We start from the raw sequence: 12,792 nt of genomic DNA on the forward strand, positions 1-12,792 counted from the left end.
TAGTGCAAAAATTGATGATTTTTTGACGAAAGGTATAGGGCTTAAGTATGAAAAATATGCAGTGTTATGGCACCGAAAAAGAGAGTATTTTTGGATCATATTGACTTTTGAATAACTTTTGAACCGTTATTACATTTGACTTGAAATTTTCCATATTGATTTAACAACTATAAGAAAATAAAATACAAAAAAAAAATGTTTTTAACTCTGTCGGGAATGTCCAGATTTGTCTATCTTACAGACTGTGGGTTTTAACTTATTTACTTAATTTTGGTGTCATACTGACTTTAGAATAACTTTTAAACCATTATTACATTTGACTTTAAATTTTCCATAGTGATCCAACAACTATAAGAAAATAAAATACGCCAAAATTTTTTTGTTCAACTGACGAGATTTACCAGAATCATCTATTTTACAGGCTGAGGATTTTTACTTATTTACTTAGTTTTAGAAAATAAAATTTGGGTTATATTATAATAACACCATACAAATGTGCATAAAGGAACCATGGAATGCGAATAGTACTAAACTTTGAAATTATTGTATAATTTACAGATCGGTCAGTAAATTACTGCAAAAGGGCTACACAAACCAACTTTGAATATATTTGATATTTTTCAACCGTTATTAAATTTGATTCGAAATTTTTCATAATGGTCCCATTTTTATTCATCTGACGAGGTTAACCAGAATCATCTATTTTACAGACTGGTGGTTTTCACTTATTTACTTAGTTTTGGAAAATAAAATTTGGGGTTTTATTATAATTACACCATATAAATATGCATAAAGGAATCATGGAATCCGAATCATACATCATTTTGAAATTATTGTATAATTTACAGATCGGTCAGTAAATTACTGCAAAAGGGCATTAAAATCTGTCGAAATTATTCAGAATAACCTATTTAACAGACAGAAGATTCTTCAATAAAGTTAAAATTTAATTTTTAATGAAAATAACTTACAGCAAACAAACTTTCTGAAATTTGGAGTACTTACAACTGCAATAGGCAGGTATAATAGCAGAAATTATATCTAAAAATGTAAAAATATTATTATTAGAAACACAGACACACAATAACGTGTTAAAAATATTTTGTTAATTCATTTTAAAAATATATAAATTAAAAACATTTAAAACTAAATAAGTATAAAATAAGAAACTTACTCTTTAAGATTGCTTATGTGAACCTATGAAAACGCCTAAGATAAAAAAAATGAAAATAACATAGAAAAATGTTTTAACAATAGACACCATCGAGAAGGTAAGCCAAGTTGTCTATCAACACAAAACATCACAACAATAACATCACAATCACAAAACACACAAACCCTGTGGCACTAAACGCTCCTAAATCACACTAGTGTCACTAAGTAATGGGTTAACTTTTAACCAAAACTAGTGATCATCCTAAAAAGCTTGAAGGTGGCTCTATTTGCAGATGACATACGAAACAAATGGATTTCAATCATCTTGTTTTAGAACTGACTTGCTAACTGTTGCTACAGAATGGTACTACATAGCATTACATCAAAGGCTTTCGATAAAGTCTGGCATGATGGACTTACCCATCTTTTTGCAATTTTTTAAGTCGTCTGTTAATTGTTACCTAGCTATATAAACTTTGTCTTGGCTCTTCCAGTAACTTCCAACTTTAAAAGTAGTTACCTTCTGATGCTTGCTCTTCCCTTACTTCTATCCACAATAGTGAAGTTGTTCCCAATCAAATTACTGTTTTTGTACCTACTGATTTAATTTTGAAAATTGCTAATGATGACTTTTCATGCTCTGTTACCCCAACTTCTATTGCATACATCCCTTTAGGAAATGGTTCTAAAAACTTTCTTATTAAAACGCAATTTAATCAAGAAAATCTCCCAGTTTCCAATTTGGATACCACCTATATTATCTGGTGATTTCACCTATCAAATAAAGAAATTTTAATTTGTAACATGTAATTGACGTTTTTGAAGAAGGTAGATATATCTAATAGTCTAATTATAAGCAAAGGTTTTGAGTCTTTAATTAACAAACACTTATGCTCTCCTCTCGAATCTAATAACTTACTTTCTGATCATCACTATGGATTTCAATTGCCTTGTTTTACAGCTGATACTACCATTTATTCCTGCCTTGATAAGAACTCAACACTCTCTGATTGCTTGAAGGGGGTATTTGAGCTTAAAAAGGATCTCACTTCTGCTACAGCATTAGGCTCACTGTGGCTGGTGAACTTTAACTCAAAGAAAACTTAATTTTTTTCAGCTAATCGTTATCGCCATAATCTAGATCTTCCTATATTTATAAACAGTAATGTACTCCATGAGCCATCTACCCTTCGTCTTCTAGGATTAACTCTTACTTCCAATCTTTCTTGGAAACTGTATATCAAATCCATTACAAAATTAGCATCTGCTAAGGTTGTATCTCTTTATCGAGCTCAACACTTTCTTACTCCGGATTTTATTCTTTATCTCTATATATCTCAAATCCTTCCTAGTATGGAATACTGTTGCCCTATCTGGGGCGGATCTTCCAATAATGCCCTTACTCTTTTAGACAAGGTTCAAAAATGCATAGTAAACATAGTTGGACCTGCTCTTGCAGCCAACCTCCAACCATAAAAATACTCCAACCATAAAAATACTATAAAAATACATAAAAATACTAAATTAAAATTTTTGGCACGATTTACTTTTGCAATAAAATCTTTTGACTTTTGAAGGCACTTGATCAGCATAACTCTAGATATAGGGTATTTAAACAAGTATGTAAAAAATACTGAAAGATTTGGCCATGTCAAGTTAAATTTATCTTTTTCTTTACAAATTTGTAAAAAATGGCGATTGGTTAAAACCAAATCTGGATTTTTGAGGAATACAATGCCTCCATTAATATTCAGATAATCCATAACAGTGTCAGAGACTAAAAATAAAAGTAAACTTAATTTAAGTGACATAAAGAAAAATAAGGGGTGGATTATTTTGGTTTCAATAAATAGAATTAATAAAGTGAAAAAAATTTGTGCTACAGTATTCCTAATTTATAATTTTGACTTTCTTGACTTATAGATGGAGCAATCATTTTGGTGAGACTATTGTTAATGTCAACACCTAAAAAAAAGGAATTAAAATAATTATTACAAAAGTTCATAATATTTAATCAACAAACAAATAGGGAAAATAAATATAAAAAGAAATAAAGAATTTCTTACACAACTCCATTTTCATAAGCTTCTGTTGAATACTATTTTTAGGTTTTTGTTTTGAAAAAAACAGTTTAAATAAGAGCAACCTGTAGTTAAAATAGTAAAAATCAAGATTTTAACTTTCTTGAAGAATGCAGATCTTTTACCTGGGAAAAAGTAAAAGATGTATTTTCATTTGATTAAAATTTTAAGAATTATACTTTCACTTTCAATTTAATTTTCATAATTTAACCAAAACAAACGCAAAAATCAAAACAGATAACGTCATTAAATACGCGAACAAAAGCATATATATATACACATAATTTATATCTGCAAATCCTAAGTACCAATTCTTTAGGTAAACTTAAATAAATACTTGTTTTAAATAAAGGAAAGGCTAAACTTGCAATTTCCACCTGGACGTTTTTCAAAAACACTTTTTTTTTCTATATAAATTAACCTTGAAGTTTTTAAACGCTGAGAACTAAATTATTTTGTATAAATGTTAAATAACTTCCAGATTCCATTAGATTCCTCGTCCTTTTCTTAATAAATATGGAAAGTTTCATAAAAATTAGATGTGTTTAAGTTCTTTGGAATCCTTACCTTCAAAAGCTTCGTTTTAAAAAAACGTTCCCGCGGCAAGTTTTTTTATGAAAAGTGGTCTCAAGATATGGGTAATATATAAATGAAACCATACAAAGCTTAGTACTTTCTATATATGGTTGGAAAGAGATTGAGTAACACTAACTGATGCAAAAAACCTCAAGGCGCTGGCTTAACCATACAAAAAGATATAAGAGAGCAAAGTTTATGAAAATTACCTGTTTTTTGTCAAACGTCAAATGTTTTTTGTTAAGCCGTGGAATCGCTATCTAAGTTAGAAATAACATATTTAATACAACTTTGCAAATTATTAAAATGGTCAACTTAAAATAAATAAATCATCAACAAAAATAACCTGAAAAAACCGAGATTTATGTAAATTATATACAATTTGATGCAAAATCTAAAAGTTTTAAATTAGCCTCAATAAAATGAAACTATAAAACATAACTTTATTAAAAAATTTTTTATTCATCTGCATGCATTCTATTAAGTTTTCCTTGCCTTTACTTACGGCAAATTATTTTTGTAATCGCTAGTTAATGAGACAATAATTTTCAATGTGCCACTTCCTCAACGTTTTCAAAACAACGTTTTAACAACGTTGTCAAAGTAACATTTTTTCAACGTTTTTCAACTACGACATTTTCAACTTTGGTATATGTAACGTTGAATAAACGCTGTTTCATAAATAGCTTATATACGTTGAAAAAGCAGCTTATGTCTAACGTTGATAAACCTTAAACTTTGCGACGTTTTTACAGTGATTATTTGCGTACTTTTATTCAACGTTGAATAAACGCGATTTTTTGAGAAGATAATTTACGTTGAAATTTATACGCTTATTCAACGTTGAAAATGTGACGTTTAAAAAGCGGTTTATTTTTAACGTTGATAAAGCGTAGATTTTGAATCGTCTTTATAGTGGCTTTTTGCGTAAGTTGATTCCACGTTTAATAAACGTTTTTTTTTTTGAGACGCTTAAAATACATTACAATTTCAACGCTTATTCATTGTTTAAATTTACCGCGATTTAGTATACAAAAACAAACATTGATTCAACGTTGAAAGCGCTTTGTTTTTGTGACTGCAACGCTTTTTCTACGCTGCGACCGGTTTTCAACGTTGATTCAACGCTGACATGTTTGCTTGGTACACATATATATTTATAGATTTTATATCTTTCTTAACTAGGTTTACTTTTAATTTTTTAGTACTTTTTTGTTTCTAAACTTCTTATACTTGACGTTTTGTAAAGATTTTTTATTATTTTACGGACTTGTAAAATACGATTGTAATGGGGGTCGGTGATAAGGCTAATTGATGCCTTCTTCTTGCTCCAGCCATTTCCTTTCGTTATATTTGTCCGTTGTATGTATACTTAACGGCGAAATAAATGAAACTACTACTACTACCACTAGTACTCACAATGATTGTTGAATTTAATTTAGTGCATCATGGGACCTCACAAGAAAATATATCTATTTTATTGTAAAGCTAAAGCTTATTTAGCTTGTAATTTTCCGATACCAGCTCATTTAAATATTGATTGTAGAAATGAACCTGTACTGCATATATTTGCAACCAACAACAGTTCATATAAAGTAACTGTAGAACTAATCGGTAAGTATTTTAACATCAAAATTTGTATAACTCAGATTCTGCAACTAGTTAGAACATCAAAAGTATTTGTAAACCATTTTTCACAAAATTCGAAACCATTTTTTGACATCTGCAACATGCTCTTTGCATACCAAATAACAACATCTGCTGTGGCACAAACATCGCAATCAATCGCAACCTCAATTGACATTGCTACGTGCTCTTCATTTTCTTCTCAACAAATCAGTGTTTCATCTTTATCAAATAGTGATCACTTATTTCCTTTATCTCATCCTACTTTAAAAACCTCTTCTCATGAACCACTATCCAGTTTGAGAGATGACCAGTTGAGTCCCAGAAAAAAGGTTATGAGAAAGAGATTAACTATTTTGGCAAATGAAATCGCAATTAAGAAAAGAAAGCATAAAAAAGATATTAATGATTTAAGATGATTTAAGGCAAAGGCTAGACCATACAGATTTCAGTATCTAAATCAAGTTATTACTCGTAAGGAAAAGATAATTTCTCAACTTAGAAAAAAATTAAAGGAAAAGTTTTTAAATTTACAGTTGAAAAAACTTCAAATTTTTTGTTTGAAACAACAGTTGACATTCACGCAAACCAAGTTTTCTTATCAAAAGGCAATGTTAAGCCAACAACTTACTGAAAAAAGTTCTGCAATTCTTGTTCTTTGCATACTAAAGAATCGACTCTTAGGATGTCACAGTTTTATTTGCTTCAAAAATTAGGCTTTCTTCAAAGTCACAATTTTGTTAAAAACATTACGATTTTAGACTAGACCATTGTAAACTAAAATTTTTCTTTTTTTCTTTTAAATCTCAAATATATTTTGACAGGATAGCCTCTTTTGAATATTTTTTTTTGTTTAAACGATTGTTTGTGGTTGGCATATCGTTTTTTCCATTCCCCTCGGTTAAGCCAATATATTGTTTATCAGGGTTGTTTAGTGAGGAAACAATGCACTTGTAAATTACATTTTTCAAAAAGCATTTTCCATTTAGAGGGCAATCTTTTTTTTGTTTACAATTACAATAATCAGTGTCTTTTTCTTTTATATGTTCATTTTTATTAATTAACGCGTAGTTGTGGCCTTTTACAATTCTTTCTAAATTTTTTGTATAACTATAACTTACTTTAATGGTATTTTTGTTAAAAATCTTATGTAATTTATTAGAGGGAGGAAAATGTTTGTTCACTAATTTTGGAAAAATTTTACCTATATTTGTTGAAACATTTTTGCTGTACGGTGGATTGAACCAAATTATGTTTCTATTTCTATTACGCTTTTTTGCAGTTTTCTTTTCAAATTTAAGCTCAAAATTTTGAAAGCCACTTTTTTAAGAGCATCTTCATAAACGCGTTTAGAGGAGTTAAAAATATTTTCATTAGAAGAGTTTTGGTTTAGCCTATAGTTAATTAAAATTAGAATTTGTTTTAGAATTTGAGGGGGATGGTTCAAATTCACATTAATGCACAATAATTCGTCGTTAGGCTTATAGGAACTTTCTGAGAGGTTAAATGTGACATCAAGAAAATTCACTATTTTTAAATTTATGTTTATTTCAATTTGGAAGCCAATGTTTTTAAAAACTTTAATAATATCTTTTCTAATTTTATCGGGTTGTGGCCCTGATTTTTTACGCATTATTATTAATCCGTCGTCGCGATAAAGACCTAATTGATTAATTTGGATTATTTTAGGGTATTTAAAATAAATAAACCTACAAATTCGCAAATTTCTGCTCCGTCGTAACTTCCCATTGTTACATCAAAGCATTTGTGCGTGGTTTTTTACTTCTACGTTTCCTTATTAAAATAGAGTAAAGTTTTTCTGCAGTGCTTAATTATATGGATAGTGTCCTCAGTAATTTAAATGGGATTTTACAAATTCTTTTGTTTCTAATATGGGATCTAAATGGGATTTTACAAATTCTATTGTTTTATCTAAAATTTCTGCTGTAATTGAGGGAAATTGTAATTGGTATATATATACATATATATATATATATATATATATATATATATATATATATATATATATATATATATATATATATATATATATATATATATATATATATATATATATATATATATATATATATAATTATTGTAAATATAACAAAAATGCGCGATATTTTTTTTATGCATGTTTTATAAAATTTTGTTATAAATTTTACTATAACGTTTTAATCATTAAAAATATTTATTTATTTTAAATCGAAACTTTTTTAATAACGTTTTTAAATCGTTTTGAACATTTCACAATGCAAAATCATGCGCAAATTAACAATGATTTTATTACAAAGCTGCCGTCAGCTGATCGCGAGTGTTATACGTAAGTTGCATTTTTCTTAAGCGAGGCTTAATAAAAAATAATGTTACTTAAATGAGTATAACTTTTTTTGTAGTTATTCTTTTTTCATAAAGTTTTCACCATTTTATTACAAATTCAAAGCTCTTTCGAACCATTATAAAACTTAATTGAATAAATGGTTTAAAATTTTTACACACGTACCTAGATAAAAGGTTTGTTGCAGTAAGTTTAATTAGCCATTTTTTAAATAGCTTCACATTTACTAAATGTGAAGACTAAATGTGAAACTTTTTTAAAAAAGCATGATTTAAATTATGTTTATCCATTTGCTTTTTCTACTAAATTTCAGTAGAGAAAGCGAATGGATAAACACAGTTTAAATTACACTATTATTTGTATGTCGTTTAAATCAATCTAATAATCTCTATAGCCTTCAATTTGGATTCTGCAAAAAGCACTGTACAAATCAAGCACTCATTGATATAAGTGAGACAATACGCGAAGCCCTGGATCAAAAACAATTTGCTGCTGGAGTGTTTGTTGATTTGAAGATGGCGTTTGATACTGTTGAGCATGAGATTTTGCTGTCTAATTAAATCCTTACGGTGTCAGTGGAGTTGCTCTCAAATAGTTTAAGTCGTACCTGTATATGTGCTCTCAGTTTGTAAATGTTGGAAACACTTCCTCTAATACTAGGTTTACATGTATTGGTGTTCCACAAGGTTCAATCTTAGGTCTTCCTTGTTTATAAAAACGATCTGCACACATGTGTAAAATTCTCCAAAACATCATTTTGCTGATAATACCAATCTTCTTATTGTTAGTAAATCTCTTAAAAAACTAAATAAAAATCTTAATCATGACCTTGCATGTTTGGTACAATGGCTACAATCACACAAAGTTTCCTTAAATACCAAGAAGTCTGAAATAGTTATCTTTAAATCTCAAGGCAACACAATTATAAAAAAACTTAATTTCAGAATAAGTGGTAAAAAAATTAATACTGTAGATAAGATCAAATATTTAGGCATTATATTAGATAAAAATCTATTGTTTCACCGACAAGTAAAAGCAATATCTTGCAAAAGTCAAAGCAATATCTTGCAAAAGTCGAGCTAATAGAATGCTTTCCAAAGTAAGGCACTTTGACAACTACGAAACATTGATAAATATTTGGCATGCTATATTTAATTCCCACCTAATGCCAAATATGGGGGCAAAGTTCATCTACTCAACTTAAATATTTTAAAAAACTTCAAAATAAATCTATATGAATAGTTCATTTCCAACCAAGCAATTTTTATTCAGACTTATGGTATAGTTTATCAAATATCTTGAAGTTAGATGAACTCATCTACTTGTTAAACTGTGTTTTTGTGTGGGATATCATTCATAATACCATGCCTATTGCTTTCAACAACTATTTTAAATTCACAAGTGATATTTATAATTACAAACTTAGATCAATATCTTTTTATAAACTAGCTCTACCTTAAAAAAACAACATGGTATTCAATCTACTAAATACCAATCAATTCACTCTTGCAACTCTCTGCCACTTTCAATCAAAATAAATCTCCCAAACATTAAAACTAGCAAATATGGTATTCAATCTACTAAATACCAATCAAATCACTCTTGGAACTCTCTGCCACTTTCAATAAAAATAAATCTCCCAAACATTACTAGAAATGCTTTCATTGCCAATATCAAAAAATTTATCCTTCATAAAAACACTCAATAAAATTCTAACTCAGCATTTTCACTATCTTATATCTTCAATTAATTCTGTCTATTTTTCAAAAATATAACAGCTTTTAGTTTTCCCTTATTTTAAACCTATTCAGTTATCTCTTCTACTACTCCTTACCCTTCTGTTCCATATGTGTACATATTTGTATGAACCTGATTGTGCATTGTGTGTATGTATGCGTATATGTACAATGTGTTTACTTATTTGTTTATATGTGTTTATTTACATATATGCATATGTATGATTATTTATATGTATGTATTGTGTGTTTGTTTGTATATGTATATATGTGTGTATGTATATGTATGTATGTATGTATGTATGTACGTATGTATGTATGTGTGTATGTGTGTATGCATATGTGTATATCTGTATATATGTGTATGTGTATATATTTGTGTATATGTGTGTATATGTTTGTGTATATGTGTATATATTTGTGTATATGTGTGTATATGTGTGTATATGTATGTATTGTATGTGTATATATTTGTGTATATATGTGTATATATTTGTGTATATGTGTGTATATGTATGTATTTGTGTGTATGTATGTATGTATATGTGTATGTATATATGTATGTGTATGTATATGTGTTTGTGTGTGTGTAAGTGTCTTTATATATATTTGTGTGTTTATATGTATTTTTATATATATGTGTGTGTGCATGTGTATATATATATATATATATATATATATATATATATATATATATATGTATGTATGCGTGTCTATGTAGGTGTATATATATATGTATATATATATATGCATATATATATGTATATATATATATGTATATATAATATATACATATATATTATATATGTATATATTATATATACATATATATGCATATATATATATACATATATATATATACACCTACATAGACACGCATACATATATATATATATATATATATATATATATATATATATATATATATATATTTTAAAAAAAATCACAATATTTTTTATTCTTGACATGTTTCGTAGTCATACTACAATTTCAAAAGATTTAATTTACAATTAAAACTCTGGTAAATAAATTTAAAACTGAAGAAAGTACAGAGAAAAAGTTAACGGACAAATAAACTTGTTACAAACCAATTAAAAATTATATTAAAAATTATGACAAAACAAACTTCCTAATATTAAAATATTAATAATAATACTAATATAGTAAGTTAGATAGATAAATTTATAATATAATGAGATGTTTGTTTATTTAAAGAAGGATTTTCCCATTTAATATGAAGTGCTTCTTTTATTTTTAATTTGTTAATGGTAGAGGCAGTATCTAAAATCTGAAAGCAATCATAATTAGTTAATGTTTTACAATTAATGGATGAGTTTAAATGTTTAAAAATATGTGATTGCTTGTCACTCATAAGGTGCTCATTTATCCGTGTTGTCAAATGTCTGGAGGTTTCTCCAATATAACTGGCGTTACAGCCAGCACAAGGAAATTGGTAGACAAGGTTAGATTTAAGCATCTTAGGAAGTGGATCTTTTATGCAAAAATTGTTTTTTAATTTATCGGTTGTGAATATAAATTTGATTATTACATTTTTACAATACTTTTTAATAATTTTATCAATTTTAGTTTTAGTGAAGTTTGAGTAAAATCCAATAAATGGAAGCTTAAAATATCTTATATTTGTCTACAAATTTTCTTGTATAAAATTTAATTGTTTACTGACATTTATTTTAATGGGTATATTTATTTAGGCTAGTTTCAGCTAAGTTTACATATAATTTGTTTATATGTCTTTATAATTGACTATTTTAGGCATATGGCTTGCAATATTACACTGTAAGTTTCATCAGTTGTAAAATAAATCAGTTGTTAACTTTTTACTTGCATTTTTTTTATTTTATGGGTATTTAGGCTAGTTAATGCAAAGTTTATATATAGATTGTTATAATTTGGTTATTTAAATTTGTATATGCTTTTATAATTTGCTATTTTAGACACGTGTCATGCTATATCACAGTTTAAACTAGTTGTAAGTTTAAACTAGTTGTAAAACTATTTTTTTTTTACTTGCAATTTTTTTTATGTTAGTTACAACTAAGTTTATATATTGCTTGTTTATATTTGTATAGAACTTGCTACTTTAGACATGTGGCATTCAGGCATGAGGTATCAAATTTAAGTTCTAATATTAATACTTTTAATGTGTTTATTTTTATTAGATAAAAAGGTGAGAGACTTTTTTTCTTTTATTCTTAATGTGTGTAAAAATTTTACAACTAATGATGTGCGTAAAAATTTTAGAACCTTTCACTTAACAGGTAAGGTTCTTTTGTAGTGCATTTAATTTTTGTTTAATACATTGAAATGTAGAACTATTAAAATAACATAATTTTTATTAGTAATTTAGAAATAAAGAATTAGCAACAAATGTTTCTTACAGGGTTATTAGTTAAAATTTATTTCCATTTTGTATTATGGTATATCATTTATATTCAATAATTTCTTTATTGTATTTTAAGGTTTGTTTATTTTTAAATAATCGACAACAGGTTGCTGGAATTGAAATGTGCACACACATGAATTTACAACAGTATTAAAAATTGAATCCTAGTATAGTAACAGTTGTATACATGTTTGTGTTTTTTATTTAAATGTTTTTTAACCTTGAATATAATAGCTGTATTAATAAAATATATATTAAAAAACTTTTTATATTTTTATTTAAATTTTTGTAATTTTTATTGTAATTAAAAGTTTCTAAATTGAATTAAATTATTATAAATATTTAATTGATTTTCAATTTTAAAGTTAAAACGTTTTTAAAGCTTGCTAAAAAATCTCTCCCGATCAAGTTAGTTTGTATAAGTTGTACTGTTTGTATCAGATGTTGAATATCATACTAGGGACTATTTTGCAATGAAATCTCAGTTTATCTGGTATAATTCCTTTCTAACTTTAAAAATGGATATAATAAATTATTCAATATGATGACGTAGTAAATTATTTATTTTACCAAAACAGCAAAAGCCGCCTAGTGTAATAATTCCTTTATTTTAACGAATTGTTTGTTGCACAAACTGAATAAAATCCGTAATTTCAACGGATCAATATCGACGAATTTCAATCCGTTAAAATTTTAATCCGTTAACATAACGGAAAACCCGTCGGTGCAATAGCGACAAATGCAGTTCGTTGTATATAACGGATTTTTTCTTGGAGTGTATAGTACAGAAATTTTGAATATGTCACTTTTAAGAGTTTTTAATTTTGCTCTATAACAATGGGCATTGTACATCTCAAGATATCCGACAAACAT

General features: G+C 27.2%; 1 long non-coding RNA gene across 1 annotated transcript; it reads left to right on the forward strand.

Moving 5' to 3' along the window:
• Positions 1–7,721: 7,721 nt before the first annotated feature.
• Positions 7,722–12,150, forward strand: LOC136076311 (uncharacterized). Its single transcript, XR_010636158.1, has 3 exons — positions 7,722–7,764; positions 11,289–11,312; positions 11,471–12,150. It is a non-coding gene; the product is annotated as an uncharacterized LOC136076311 (long non-coding RNA).
• Positions 12,151–12,792: the final 642 nt, after the last annotated feature.

The sequence above is a fragment of the Hydra vulgaris genome, chromosome 02, assembly GCF_038396675.1.
Source record: "Hydra vulgaris chromosome 02, alternate assembly HydraT2T_AEP".
In the NCBI taxonomy this organism is placed as follows: domain Eukaryota; kingdom Metazoa; phylum Cnidaria; class Hydrozoa; order Anthoathecata; family Hydridae; genus Hydra; species Hydra vulgaris.